Source organism: Equus caballus, chromosome 13 (genome assembly GCF_041296265.1).
Source record: "Equus caballus isolate H_3958 breed thoroughbred chromosome 13, TB-T2T, whole genome shotgun sequence".
In the NCBI taxonomy this organism is placed as follows: Eukaryota; Metazoa; Chordata; class Mammalia; order Perissodactyla; family Equidae; genus Equus; species Equus caballus.
This window is the reverse complement of record NC_091696.1, coordinates 7,577,686-7,593,697: the sequence shown is the minus strand read 5'-3', so window position 1 is coordinate 7,593,697 and position 16,012 is coordinate 7,577,686. Positions and strand designations below refer to the sequence as shown.

The 16,012-nt window shown below is 43.2% G+C and overlaps 1 protein-coding gene across 42 annotated transcripts in view; it reads right to left on the bottom strand.

Annotated features, from left to right (window-relative positions):
* LOC138917083 (uncharacterized) overlaps positions 1–2,061 on the bottom strand; it is a 102,743-nt gene extending 100,682 nt beyond the window's left edge. For 5 of the 42 annotated variants that reach the window (XM_070231561.1, XM_070231560.1, XM_070231562.1 and 2 more), the window contains exons 1-3: positions 1,777–2,057; positions 517–688; positions 165–369 (exon numbers count right to left, since the gene is read on the bottom strand). The gene's annotated coding sequence lies outside the window, so the exon portion shown is untranslated. Of the gene's footprint in view, positions 1–164; positions 370–516; positions 689–1,650 lie in introns of all 42 variants that reach the window. The other 37 variants (XR_011424548.1, XR_011424547.1, XR_011424549.1 and 34 more) reach the window with 22 other exon arrangements.
* Positions 2,062–16,012: the final 13,951 nt, after the last annotated feature.

Genomic DNA, 16,012 nt, shown 5'->3' with positions numbered 1-16,012 from the left:
TTTATCTATTTTTCTCAGTAATATTATTTAACCCCTGGTATACACAATCCACGGAAAGCCTAGTAAAAGAGATGGGAGGATTTAAGGCAGGAATTTTTAATTGTTATTTCAGCTGGGAAGTATTTCTCAAAAGGCCCTTTCGATAGATGCTTTTGGTAACTTACCTGTGAGAGAGTGAACTGTCACAAACTGCGTTTCCCTGGACAAGTCACTGAAATTTTCAGGCCCAATGTCCTTAAATCTTTCAAAAGAGTTAGAAGTAGGTGACCTTGGAAAACTCTTCACAGATCATCATTCTTGGATCCTGTGACATCAGGATAACGTCACTAATGTCACATGTGGTGGTGGACATGTGTGACAGCAGCGCATCTGTAAATAGCGGGGGCCATTTAAGGGGACTGGAGACAGAACTTCCTCCCTCTGCCTGGTTGTCCCTTACCCCCAGACCTTGCCCTCACGGCTCTCCAACAAAGCAGCCTTTCCTGAGCAGCCTGCCCCTGGGCCACCCCAGCTCACCTGTACTTCCCAGGGACGGCCCAAATGCCCCACTGTCACACAGTGTGGTGGCTCCTGAAGGTGGCATCATCATCAAGTCTGGTTCATTCTGGGCAGGAGGATCAAGACCTGCTTCTGATCTTGCAAATCTAGCATCTGCTCCTTTCTGGGCTCTTGTCTCTGCTCTGAAGCTCTGGAGAGAGGTCTAAGGTCAGAGGGGCGCTCTCTTCCAGGTACGACTCCCTCACAGAGGCCCCCTGCTTCCTGCCTCACAAGGGCTGGTTTGTTTCAAGGCAACTGGGACATGGATCTGAGAAATAAATTCATCTTAGGGGCAAAAAGCCTGACTCTTAGAATTCATTATAACGTCAGACTTCAAGGACAGAAAGCCTGACAATGCAGAGGGGGCCAGGCACCTCTGTCTGACCCAAGGGACCTGAAGAGACACTAGAAATCCCAGGATACATGTGACACATGGTGGGATTCCATCCACATCCTTTCCTTTACATCCCTGGGGACGCAGGGTCAGGCCATGTTCCTAAGTGCTGTGAAGGCTGTAATGCCAGTCTTGGGCAGGTGTGACATCAGACAAAGCCTGAGACTGAAGCCAAGCACACCTGCCCTCGAATCCAAATTCCCTGGCTGGGAGCTCCTGACTCGAGCACATCGGGCCACCGACCCGAGCCTCCGTTTCTGGTGAAGTGGTTGTCAGGGTACATTAAACTATCCAGTAAAAAAACAAAGCGTCCTCTAACTATAACAGCAGTTGTCACTTACTTAAAGCTTCCTACCTGGCACTTGTCTAAAACAGTGATCTATGTTTCCAAACGTCGCCGTGAAACAATCATTATTAATATTTAGAGAGGAGAACCCTGACTCTCGCCCAGGTTCCTTCTGTCGCCCCTGCTAACAGGTGACAGAGCTGGCACTGACCGGGCCTGTAGTGCTCCAGAGCTCGGGCTCCACCGCAGACCCACGGTCACCGTCCGCCTGATAAACGCACTCCTCCCTCCCGCACCCACCGCCGCCGACACGGGCTTCTCTCCGGTCGGGCTGCAGGCGGGCTGGTCACACGATCCTCGGGCATCCCGGACCGCCCCGAACACCTGCGCCCCCCGGCAGCCCGAGGGCCGGGGTCTCCCCCATCGGCCTTACCCGCTCTGACGGCCCGCCCGGGTTTATACACCGCCGCGGGGGGCGACGAGGTCCCAGACACTTCCTGCTCCCATCCCCAAGCACAGGCACACCCTTCCCAGCTAGTCCCTCGCCCTCGGTGCGCACCCTGCATTTTCCGAGCACACCCCAAAGTTCCCCAACGGTTCTCTGGAGTCCTGAGAAGACAAACGAGGAGGCTACGGCTGCACATGCGCAGAAGGAGCGTGGCGTCCCCTTCCCGGAGTCCAGGCGGTGAACCTCACCTATTTAAAACTACATTTCCCATAGGCCTCCGCGTCTACATTTCAAGTCACTTTTGGCCTTTCCGCGAAAGCGGGAGGACGGTGTTCTTAAATCTCTCCTGCCCAGGGTCCTCCGAGCCCGAAGAGGTTAAGGGTTAAGCCTGAACTCTGCTGTCAAATGCAAAGGTAGTCCGCTATTGGCTCCCGATTAAAATAGCATTTTTTTCATAAGTCATTTGGAGGTAATTGGGGAAATTTGAATACGGATTGGATATGGAAAATATTAAAATATTACTTAGATGGTGTGAAAAAAATTTGGAGTTAGGTAGGAAAATTGACTTTGTAAAAAGAAAAAGACATGACGACTGAAGTAGTTAAATTATATAGCTGTAAAATTATAATTTTACAATTTTTCAACCTGGGACCTCCACCCTGTTCCTTTACAGCCGCCGGACCCACCAACCCCTGAGCCCCATCCTGGCGCGCCTGGGGCCCAGTGTGCAGATTCTACTGAGGGTCTGCACAGGTGCTCCAGGGGTGGATGTTTATAGGAAATCTGTCGGGTCTTATACATTAACATTGATTCTTGCTGAATTCTCTTATTGTTTCATAAATTTTTATGTTAAATATCTTGGATTTCCATGCACATAACGACAAGTTTGCTTGCTTTTTGCTGACGTTTATAATTCTTTGTCATTCTTTACCAAATTACAGATAAAAGCACAAGAATGCTGGTTAAACTATATTAAATCAATCATAATAGACTTTAACATAAAGATCACGAAGGAGAGAAAGTGGTCACACATATGTCGTTTAACAAACATTTATTGAAAACTGACTGTACAATCGACATCATTCTAGGTGCTGGGATAGCAACATCAAATAAAAGAGAGTAAATTCCCTACCCCCATGGAGTTTATGATCAGGCTTGTTGTGGGGCCTATTAGTCAGGGTCCCCTGAAGAAACAGGTGTCAGTTGTCAAGAAACCATGGGACACTTGAGGAGAGTCTAATAAATAGGGCTCTAAAAATGTGGGTAGGGTTAGTGAAGCATCCTGTAACTAGCGTTGGTAGAGAGTTATTATCACCCCCAGGGGTGTAGTGAGAGTAGGTAACATTATCAGAACTTAGCACAAAAGGCCACCCTTATGAGAGTTGTGGTCTTAGGAAGAGAAACATTGTGAATGCCCATTACATGGCTCAGCACGGAGAGCCAAAGGAATAAATACCCAACACCTCACTTCTTCTCTTCCCTCTGATATCCTATCCTCTGTTAAGCATTTATAAACCCCTATTCTTAGAATTCCATCCACATGTGTCTCTTCTAGACCTTTTTGTCACCAATTTTCCAGTCTTATTCTTGTTTAGCCCCCTACTACCTGTCAACTCACTGAGCTACTGGACATAAATCAGTATAAATCGAAACTCAAGTACATGTCAGTTCTTCACAAAGTGAACTAAATATACCTCCTTAAACTCTACCCACTGGGAAGATTTTTTTCACCACACGTTTCAGAACCACCCCTAAGTGAGACTGTAATCGTAGCAGCCATAATTTCCAATGATGCCACCATACACTGTAAACCCAGTTTGAAGGAGAGTTGATGGGTATGTGGCCACAGGTCTCCCTTGGGGACTTTTGGGGAATGTTTAATTGTATATTCTTGTGACCAAGTTATGAGGAATTATGTCAAAGGGACCCAGCCTTCCCTTTAGTCAAAGCCTTCTGTCTATAAAGTAGGATATATCAAGGATTTAGAAAGAGAATCTGAATCCCTGTTGTGGTGATTTGTGTTCGTTTTCTGCCCACAAGATCCAGAATTTCACATGTATATAGATATATATCTCAAGAAGCATCTTAGTAGAATACCCATCTATTTCATTTCAATGAACTTCATGATCAAAGAGCCACCACCACTGATCTCTTCATGTCACCACAAAAGATGGCTGCACATGAGAAACACTCTAAGAGTTTTAAAAAGCATTTGTCAGTATCCCATTAGAGAAAATACATATTTCATTGCTTTGAAATGCAACGTGGGCTGCTCCTGAGTCCACAGGGAGTATACTCATATTGATTAATTTGAGCCTATCCAAACATAATTCATCCTTCCTAATCTAATATGGTAAGGATCCACCCCCTTATGTGCTACCTAGTTTCTGCTTTATTGGGCCAGATCTTGAGTTCCTTTTGTGTTTTTGGTTTTTTAATTTCTGGATTTCTTGCAATTTTACTCTGAACATAGCTGGTTTTTTATTCCCATTATGGGCCTGGAGCCAGTAAGGAAGTTCGGACAGGGCCTGAGGATAGTGTGTATCTCCTTCAGGGGTAACTTATACTAGGATCACCCCTTAGGATTTGGAGAGAGAGAGAGAAGTGAGACAGACACTGTCAGAATTCAGTTACTCTTCACTTCTTTTTCTAAGCTCCTCAAAGCAGTGACTTTTAGTATACCTTAAAGGCCTTAAAATTGCAGAGTGTGTGGCAGGTACAACAAACTTGAACTGTCTAATAAGCCTCAAAGCTGTGCAGAGGCAAGTGTACACCTGCCAGGCAAAGTGCACAGAGTTTAGAATATCTGTTCTGACCAAGTAGTAGTATATGTTTGACCATATCCTTCTCCTCTGATAATAACTTTGGGCTTCCTAGATGCTCGGTAAATCCATGTAAGTGAAGGAATACAATTTCTTCACCTTAATCTTGACCTCACAATGAGTCCATCCTAGCAGTAACTGGGGGAGGTGTACTTACTTGGCATTCACCCTCATATGTGTAGTGATCATTTTATAAAATATTGAGGAACATAATGTCCCTCTTGAAGATATTCTTGTATTCAAACCTTATCTGAGTGAGTAATTGAGGCAATCTATTGAGAGCCCCAGTATATTGGATCACTCTTCAAACTGTTCAGACACTTCCATCTGGGAACTGTTTCTCTCTACGCCTGTCAATATTAGATTAGTTTTATCTTTTTAGGGTTTCATGCAAAAGGAATCATACAGTGTATTTTCGTGTGGCTTTTTTTTCACTCAGGATAATGATTTTGAGATTCATCCTATAGTTGAATACCAGCAATGAAGGAACAGCCTCACACAGGGAGAAACGACTGCTTACGAAATCAAGGGAGACTCATTGTGCCCAATGAGTTCAGCTATATCTGAATCCAAATACATGTAATCATTCCAATTTCCAGGTTCCTAGACTTTCCCAGTAAATGTCCCAAATCTCATCTAATACACCTCCTCAAATTGTGGATCTAATAGTTATTGTAATTGTTTGAAGAAATAATGTCCAAAACTTCCCAAAGTTGATGAAACAATGTTAATTTACACATCCAAGAAGCTTACTGAACTCCAAGTAGGATAAATACAAAGATATAGTTTTACCTAGACACGTCATAGTCAAACTGTTGGAAGCCACACACAAAGAGAAAATCTTAAAAGAAGAAAGAGAAAAACAACTGAACATGTACAGGAGAGCATCAACATAAATAATATCTAACTGCTCATCAGAGAAAATAGACCCTAGAAGGCAGAGAAATGGCATATTCAAAATACTGAAAGAAAAAATGGTAACGAAGAATTTTTTTATCCAGCAAGACTATCCACTAATTATAAAGGTAAAATAAGGACATTCTTAAATTTAAAGAGACTGGAAGAATTTCTTGATATCAGAACTGAATTGTGAGAAATACTAAAGGAAATGCTTTGGGCTGGAAGAAAATGACATCAGACAGTACCTCGAATCAGCTGGAAGAAATTAAGAGAGCCAGAAGTAATAAATTTCTGGGTTTTAAAAAAAAGAATCTATAAATATATTTTTCTCATTTCTTCTGTTAAATTCTTTAAAAGACATGAGATTGTACAAAGAAATAATTGTAACATTGTAGTATTGGTTTTGTAACATATATAGATATAATATATATAAAAATAATAGCACAAGAGGGGAAAGTAATAGAGTTACATTGGAGGAAACATTCTATATTTCATAGGAATTAAGTTAATATTCGTTTGAAATAGACCATAGTCAGTTAAAATGCATATTGGAATCCCTAGCACAGACACTGGGAAAATAGCTCAAAAACAGTAAAAAATATTCAATAGAGGAATTAAAATGATATACTGAAAGATTTATTTAGCACAAAAGAAGTTAATACAGGAAGGACAGAGAACAAAAAAGCCTGAAGACACAGAAAACAAATAGCAAAATGGCAAATGGAACTCTGATCCTATCAATAACTGCACTAAATGTGAATGGTCTAAAAAAACAATTAGAAGACAGAGATTGGGAACATGAATAATAAAGCAAGATCCAACTATATGTGATCTACAAAGGACACATCTTAGATTCAAAGACAAACAGAAGTTGAAACTAGAAGGATGGAAAAGAGATATCATACAAATAGTTACCAAAAGATTGCTAGAGGGTTGTATTAATACTGGACAATGTAGATTTTAAAACAAGAAATATTATTAGAAGCAAAGAGGGACATATCCAAATGACAAAATGTCAATACATTAGAAAGATATAAAAATTATCAATGCTTACAAATGTAACAACAGAGCTTCAAGATACGTGAAGTAAAATTTGACAGAAATGAAAGGAGAAAGAGAATTCAACAACAATACTTGGAAATTTCAACTGCCTCCTGTCCATAATGGATTAAAAAGAGGAAAGACAATCAGCAAGGTTATAAAAGACTTGAACAGCACTATCAACCAAATTAAATTAAGTGACGTGTATAGATCACTGCACTCAATGACTACAAAATACACATTCTTTTCAATAGCACATGGAACATGCTCCAGGATAGACCGTGTACTCAGCCATAAAATAAATTCAACAGATTTAGCAAGAATGAAATAATATAAAATATGTTCTCCAACCACAATGGAATGTGAGCTATCAAGAATGGAATATATCTGGGATATCCACAAACATTTGGAACTTAAATGACACCCATCTGAATAACACATGAGTCAAAGAATAAATTGGGAACAAAATTTGAAAGTACTTTGAAGTGAATTAAAATTTAAAAAATAGAATATCAAAGTCTATGGGATGTGCCTAAAGCAGTACTTAGAGAGAAATTTAGAGTATTAAACACCTATAGTGGAAGAGAGGAAAGTCTCAAATCAATAACTTAAGTTCCTACCCTAAGAAAGGAAAGAAAGGAAAATAAACCAAACTGAAAACAAGCAAAAGAAAGGAAATACAAAAGATTACAACACGTCTGTGAAATACAAAACACAAAGATCAATAAAACCAGAAACTGGCTGTTTACCAGATAAAGCTGACAATCCCTTAGCTAGCATCCCCAAGGAAGAGAGAAGATAGAATTTACCAAAATCAGAAATTAGAAAGGGACACCCACAGAGAAATTAAAGGATTATAAGAGAATATTATGAACAACTTTATGCCACAAATTAGACAATTTATAAGATATTGGCAAATTCTTAGATCCAAATTTCCAAAACTGACTCAAAGAGAAATAGAAAATCTCCATAGATCTGTAACAAACAAGAAAATTAAATTACTAATTAAAACCCTTTCAGGGAAGAAAAGCCCAGATTCGGATGACTCAACTGGTGAATTCCATTGACTATTAAAGGAGAAAATAATCCCAATCTCCCACCATCTATTTCAGAAAATATCGAAGGAGAGAGCTGGTCTCACATCATTCTATTAGGCCAGAGTTACCTTGATTTCAATGGCAAGTGAAGACATCACATGCAAAGACAAGACCACTATCCCTCATGAATATAAATGGAAAATCCTTAACGATGTGTTAGTGAGTGATGTCACCAAGATGGGGGAGTAGGAGATCTTAGCCTCTGTCCTCCCAGAAAGATCAACAATTAGACTGCTACCTACCCATGATCACAAAGAGTTCTGGGAGAGCTCTAAAGCCCTCTTAAGAAACTTTAGCAACATAGCGGAACAAAAAATGTGAGAATAACCACACATAAAGAGAAAGAAGAACAGCTTCATTTTGCCTGCATCACCCCGTCCTTTAAGCTGGCATTACTCAGTGCTAAGAGGGAACTCCTCAGCTAGAAAGAGCTCTCCTTTCAGGGAAAGAGAGAGCAGAGTGAACGACCAGCGTCCCAGCCTTTCAGGGCACACATGAAGTACCCACTTTGGTTTCCCCCCACCCAGAGACTGGCAAAGCAGAGAGATATAGAGATGGCTAGGGACAGGGAAGAAGAGCAGGGTTTACCAATATCGGGCACACAGCAGTAAAGACCACAGTTGTGTGACCTGTTCTATAGATAACGCCAATGTGGAAGGGCAAGGGGAACAGTGCACTAAGAGGGATACACAGCTCTGTGGGAGCAGGGGAGGAGCAGTCTCTGAACACGTTCCAGGAAAGGGGTCACCTTCCATGCCAAGATGAACTTTGCATGAATAAAGATTTAAGTGAGGACAGACTGAGAAGAGTGAAGAGGGGAATGGGGTGTCGACCAAATTTCATCCACCTGCAATTTTACCTACTCAAATTTTATCTACCACGGCAAGAAGTTAGTGTCTAATATTTTAAAATTACTTTTAAATACAAGTATTCATACTAGTTATATAAATGGAGGTAAACACAAGAACAGCTAGGATAGAAATGGCTCAAGTGGTTTCCATGGGGAATGGAACTGGGGGGATAGAAAGGACTGGGGTTGTGAGGTTGGGGAGGGCCTGTCACGGTCCTTTATAAAGCCTTCAGTACTATTTGATTTTAAAGGCACAAGTATGGATTCCTCAGATAAATAGTAATTTTTAAGTGAGCTTTAAAGAATGAGTAAGGCTTCTACAAGGAGAAACTTGTAGTTTCTCAGTTTAGTTTTCCTGCCACTCTAGTGCCTACGACCACAGGGCGTGGGAAAGCCCTGGCCCCGGCTTCAGAGTGGCTGTGGCTTCACGGGAACATGGATGATCTGTCCCTGTGGTACCACAGCATCACGTCTGCCTGCGATCCTGCTCTAAACCAGCAGCCTCTGATACTGCCAGAATCCCAGCATCATCCCCGCTGGCAGTTCTTCATGCCAGGCCCCACCCACTGGACCAGACTCCTGAAATGCTGAAATGGACCTGAATCCCTACTTTCTCCATCCCTAGTTCAGCCTCTTCTTTTTATACGTGGCCCACGTCAGCCTCTGGACAGCATCCACGATGCACTGATGGTCTCCCACCAGAACTCATTTGTACATTTCTGCCTGTTCCTCCTTCACCCGCTCTCTTCCTGCAGAATGGCTTGGCTGCTCCTTGGAGCTCCTGCAGGATCGATGTATCACTTAGAGCAGCTCTAAGGAAACATCTGGTGAGGGGGAAACAGGACTCACTCCAGGCAATTACCAGATGTAGGAGGTACTGCCGATTTCCACAACCAAATAATGCACTGCACCAAGCTCCAAGGCAGGAAACGGCAGAGATCCTAGAGCCAGGCTGCTGAGGTTGGAATCCCTATAATACCACTTACCAGCTGTGTGATTTGGGGCTCTTGATTGAACCTCTCTCTGTCTCAATTTTCTAATCTGTAAAATGGGGCTACTAATGGATCATGGAGGATCCAAGCCGAAGATACTGAAATTGGTTAAGAGGTTCTTGCATTAATCCAGACAAAAGACAATAAGGGTCTGAACTGAGGCAGTGACAGGGAGGATGAAGCTGAGGAGACCGAATTAGAAAGTTATTTCGGAGGCTGAATGGCACAATTTGGTACCAAGTGACCATGGGGGATCAGGCACGAGAAGAAGGGGACAGGTAGGAGGAGAGAGAAACCATTTAAGTGTAGCTCCTAATTTTTTTATGAGGGTAGCTGAGTAAATGTGGATGCTATTAACATTGACAGTTCACAAAAGAGACTCATATTTGCTGTGTGTGTGGCAGGGAGGGGCATATTCCAGAGAGTTCTGTTGTAATGATGACGTATCTCCTTTCATTTTCATCACCACACTGTGGTTCCGATCCTCAGATGACGAAAGTGTGTCTGCAGCCTGACAGTTGTTACCTCACTTAATCCTCACACGAGCCCCATGAGGTAAACGTGCTGCTACTATCTCTGTGACGTAACAGGGTACTTGAGTCTCAGAGAGGTAAAGCAACTTGCCCAAGATCACACAGCACCTTGGCTGGGATTTAAATCCAAGAGGATTGGACGCCTTGAGCTATCAGCCTTCCAGTATTGCACGCTGCCTCTCAAATACACTCTTCCAGAGAGGCGTCCTAGATATTTTCATCTGTGCAGTCCTCCTGCATGAGATAGTTCAGATTCTTCTACCTAATTTTCATTTGAAACTCTCCTTGTATACTCTAGAATTTGTCCCAGCTGGTGAAAAGGTGTTTTACCATATTATATACTTGTCACAGCTGCTCTATAAACCTGCCTGTGTGCACTGTGTTGGCACGGTGTGGTTTCTGTGTCTAATTACAGTGTTGAAAGCTACTACATGCACAGATAGATATGTATATAGAGATTAGGAACACAGAGCGGTTCCCCTTTCACATAAAAGTGCATGTGCTGTAGAGGAAGAATAGCATATTTTTAACTCTTGAGCACTATTTGCTTAGCTGATAGCTAAGTGAAATGAGGGGGTGTTAGAAAGCTGTGAATAATGTTCAATATGAATATTATAGGTTACCTGGGAAAAAGGGGTTTTACAGTATAAAATGATACTGCCAAAATCCAGCAAAAGGCTTAAAAGTCCAAACCACTCTAAACATTCATTTGACTCAATCGTGCCATTTAGAACATTCCATTTCCCCAGAAAGAAGTCATTCCTGAGAAAAACTGTGCAAATGGAATGTAAGAAGGAGAGAGAAGAAAAACTAAGATTGCAGATCCACAATGAACAGCGTCCACTTTCACCTTTTGGGAAATTTATTTCTACCCCTCAAAAAAAGAGAGCCGCAAATAATGGTTTTCCCGATGAAACCACCCCAGCTGGATCATGCTAAAAAGCTTTCAGGAGGGAAGCAGTAAGTAAATTCAACTGTTCAGATGCATTTGGAAGTCATCCTAAAGCAGCAGCCCCAGTAATCGCTGCGCCATCAACAACTAAAAGGATCCAGACTATTAGATGTGGACAACAGAGAAATAATGGATGCTAAAGAGGTCGGAAACAGAAATGATGGCATTCACCCACTACATAGCTTCAAAGCGGATGACGGGAAAATGGAGGCTCCATTTTCTAACTACTGAACTATTAAAACACACACACACACACACACACACACACACACACAGACTGATAAATGCCAGTATCAGTTTTATCACGTAGGTGGTTAAACAGTCACTTTCTTCTTCAATATTTTGAAATATACAAGGACTTTGGTCTTCTACTAATTTCAGAGTTGAAGAGGCAGGACGGCTTCCTTCTCTGCCAACGTGCAGACTGGGAAGATGTGATGCTGGGGCACCCAAGCTTCCAGAACCTTGGAGGCAGGATGCTGGAACATAAGGCAGGCAGGGACGCACAAAATGTCTATCCATGAGCTTAAAGAATTGTTGGATAAGAACCAGTTCTGCTTCTCCAGCCAAGCTTTCGCTACTTGCCAAGAACATTATGCTTTGGTAGCCCAGTGATTCTTGCAGTAAGGACCCACGAAGTCTGCTTACATCAGAATCAGCTGCATCCCTTGTTGAAATGCAGACGCCCAGGCCCCAACCTACTGAAGCAGAATCTCTTGAGGTGGGGCAAAGATTCTCATGCCACTGTCCTTGAGACTTAGCAAGGTAATTAATGTGACCAGATGTCCTGGTTTGACTGGGACAATCCGAAATTCCAAGATCTTCGAAGTATTATGATATAGACTAGGGGTCCACAAACTACAGCCCATGGACCAAATTTGGCTGCCGTTTGTTTTTGTAAATGGGTTTCAATTGGAACACAGTCATGTTCGTTCATTTTTGTCTTTGGCTGTTTTGACCCTACAACAGCAAAGGTGGATAGTTGCCACAGAGACTGTATGGCAGGCAAAGTCTAAAATATTTACTATCTGGCACTTTACAAAAAAAGCTGGTTCACTCCCAATGTAGACCAAAGGTTTTCAACCATTTCTGCACATCAAAATCATGTAGGGATTTTTATAACACCACTTCCCCAGACCTAGTCCCAGAGTTTCTGAATCAATTGGCCTGGGGTAGGACTGGATATAGCTATCATTTGAAAGCCTGTTCAGGTGATTCTAATGCGTGGCCAGGAAGAGGCCAATTGCTCTAAGGGAGACTGCACATACTTTGGAACCAGGCTGAAAAGACTCTGCTCCATAATCCCTCCCTTCATAATCCAGCTGAGTGTCCTTGGGCAGCCCATGTAACTTGCATGAGTCTCAACTGCTTTATCTGTAAAACAGAGCTACCAATAGTCACTTTGTTGGGCGAGGTATTAGGAAGATGAGAGACTATATAGGCATACCTCCCGAGACAGGGCTTAGCATCCTGTGAGACTAAATAAATGGTACTGGCGGTGATGAGGAGGATGATAATGATGATAACCATGATAAAGGGTAATGCCTACGGCTTCAACAATGCAATTGGATATAAATTCATTAAGCACTGTCTGTGTGCTCTGGAAGGGGAAACCTTGATAAATAAGATGTGATGACCACCTGAAGGAGCTCACAGTCAAGTAAAACAAACAGGCACGTAAGATAGTGACAGCAAGAGAAAAGAAAAACGGGCCAAGAAGATGGAAAAACGAGTCACAAGAGAAACTAAATTCTAATAAATATAGACAAACATGTAAACTTCAGCAATAATCAGGGAAATGAAAAACAAAACTCGAATGAGACATTTTCTCCCAGCAAATAGGCAAATATTAAAAATATCCCACCTTCACAGAAGCATAATTTTTACAGGCTTTTTAAAGGGTGAATTGACAGGTTAAAATCTGCACACTTTTCAAATCCTCTATTTCCCTTCTAGGTATGTAGTCTGGAGAAACACATATGCTCTAACAGACCTGTGTAGGAACTTTCACTGTGGCATGGCTGCAGCAATGTGAAGCATCTAAATACCCATAAGATGGGGAATGGCCAACTAAATCTTCATGCCTTCATTCTATCTAATTCAATGCTAAATTATTTTTTAAAGTGATTTAAATGCATACAGGTACAAAACAGACAATCACACAAAGTACTCTGTGTCAAAGATGCAAATCATAGAAAATGCCAGAACATAGGTATAATAAAGCACACACATGCACACTCAAAACAAAACTTTACTTTTTTATCCATGTATGTGTATGTAAATTCCCAGACAAGATTACTTCTGGAAAGGAAAGGTAGATTTTGAGAGTAGCCTAGAGGAGATCTTTCACTTACTATATTGTTTGAATATTTAATAAAGTGAACGTATTCATGTACTGCTTATGTACATCTTTTAAAAGAAAAAAAACCACCAGACAATAATTGAATGTAGTGAGTATTATTAGAGAAGTATGTGTAAAGCATGACGGGGGAACCAAAAACAATGCTGCTGGGGTGGGATGGAGAGGAGGAGGTGCCGCAGAGATAGGGTAATGCTGAGCTAGGCCTTGAAGGAGAAGATGATGGTGGCATCCCAGACAGAGAGGGGACCATATGCAGGGGCTCAGGGGCATGGCATGTATGCTTTCATTCATTCATCCCATTATTCACTCAACAAACATTTGTGGAGTGTCACCTCTGAGCTCAGGAGTGTTGGAGGTGCTGGAGAGACAGCAAGGAACAGACAGACAAAGGTCCCTGCCCGCACGTTGCTTCTCTTCTAGTCTGTCTAGATAGATAACATGCAAGAAACAATCAAGACGCATAGTGTGACGGGGAGTGCTGTGCGGAGAATAATGCAGGGAAAGGAGGTGGGAGATGCTGCGGTGGGAACGGGGCCCCCTATTTTAGTTGGGGTCACCAGAGAAGATTGTGCTAGGAAGTAGCATAAACAGAGAGCTGAAGGAGCTGAAAGAGCTAGCCACGGGGACAACCAAGGGAAGAATGTTCCAGCCACAAGGACAGCAGGTGCAGAGGACCCCATGCAGGGCTGAGCTTGACGTGTCCCAGCGACCACCAGAAGGACAGCACGGCTGGAGTGGGTCAGCAAGAGGACAGAGAGACGGTGGATGGAGGCTGGGAGGTGTCGTGCAAAGCTTTGCGAAATGTGGAAAGGATTTTGACTTTTCCTCTGGGCGGGGTAGGTGGGGGTGGGGAGCGGTCACCGTAGGCTTTTAAACTGGGAAGTGGCTTGATTCATTATATGTTTAAAGATACCTCTGGATGCTTGACTGAGAAGACTCCAGGGGGCTAACGTGGAGGCAGGGAGACAGTTGGGAGCCTCCGGCATTTGCAGGGTCTGCTCAGGGCCTGGGCAGCTGAGTCACGGGGCGCTGGGTCACTAGACACAGGGGTGGGAACACGGGATCTCAACAGCACGTGGACATCACTGGCCTCTTCCTCGGGTAGCAGCATCCTGATGCTCTTTGACCGACCTGCCTATACCCTTGCAGGACCCAGAGGAAGCGTACAAATGAAGGGCCATATACCACATGCCCAGGGATTTGAAAGTGATAAAGCAATCTATTAAAGTGTCATTTAAAATATGTACTATCCTCCTATCTTCATAATGACCCGGAAGGCCAAGTTCAAATTTGGAATCCTCTGGCTTCTCAGATTTTCTTGCCAGAATATAGCAGCATGGGGAGAGCTGGCTCCTGGCTTATGGCTCCCGGATCCCTACCCTCAGCCTGTTCCCCACTTCTCTTCCTACTCCCAGCTCTGCCCATCACTGTAGTGGCTTTTTGTACGTGTGTGAGTACATCACAACCTGCACAGTGAAAATGGGTGGACAGCAGTCTTTACATCCCCTCTGGCTTTCATGTGCCATGTGCCCTCGGGAGGACAGATCCAGGGAAGAGCCAACTTAGGCAGGGAAGTCCAGGGTCTCTGTGACCAAGAGAATGGTCCAGAAGGGAGGGTGCAGGTTGAGGTGGGCAAGTGCCCTTGGCCTGTGGCCTCCTTATCCCCTGGGAAGACGTGATGGGAGAAGGACTAGAGTGGAGACTTCTAGGGCGGATGACTCAGTGCAGGGATGTTTTCTGCATGGGCTTAAGAATGGTGCTGCCCTCCGCAATCAAGCCGGCTGAGCTTAGGTCACTGCTCCTTACCCAAGGGACGTGGGACACCTTGGTTGGGATTTCCTCTAAGAAGCCACACAATGGTGGTGGGAGGTGGTTCTTAGGAATTTAAATCATGAATGGAGGGGCTGAGGGAAATGTCTTGGAGCTGGTTTGTACCAGCCACAGCGTCTTGAAGAGAGTGTCGCTTAAGTCCTATTCTCTGGATTATTGGAGGTCTCCTGGTTCCAGTCCTTTCTTAGGCTTCTTTGATCAGCTATGCCTTCCATTCCATGAGCTTTCTAAGGCTTGCACCATTCAGAGATAGTTACTGTGCCTGTAACCAAGAAACCCTACAAGATGCAGGCTGTGTTACAAAGAATTCCATGTGCCACATTAGAGCAGCTGAACTTTAGTCTGCAGAAAATTGGAGGCTTTTAAACAGAGAGCTGGCTTCTTTTTTTTTTAATGTCTCTAGAGAGACACAGAAGATGGGCTGAAAGGGAAGAAACTCATCTGGCCTTCCTTGCTCCTCCAGCACTTCAAACGGTGGATTAAACAGAGGCACCTATTATGAAATATAAGTTCAACTTCAAGGAAGAAAGAAGAAATCTTCAGGGTAGGTAGGTGAGAGAGACACCAGGAGACTGGCGATGAGTAATTGAGCTCATTTTCAGGCAAGAACAAAGATTCAAGGCTGACTCCCAGGAATTAGAGATCGGGTAGTACAACATCATATCCCAGTTCAATTCTAGAAGACATTATAGAACAGATGGTTTCTGAGCAGGGAGAAGCCAACGGAGGTTCAGTATGACCAAGTCATGCCAGACTCCTGTCAGCCCCAGACTGCTCCTGTATAGCTCCATGAACTGGAAGTCTTCAGCAGTCAGATGCATATTAGGTGCCTTGGCCTCACCACTAGTGCGGTCTTACTAACGCTGCCCTAAACTTGATATACGTGCCCTGATTCCACTCAGTCAGCTTTTCCCTAAGCCTATAAGGTCTCTTAGTCTCTTGCTGAAACCATTATCTCAGCCCACCTG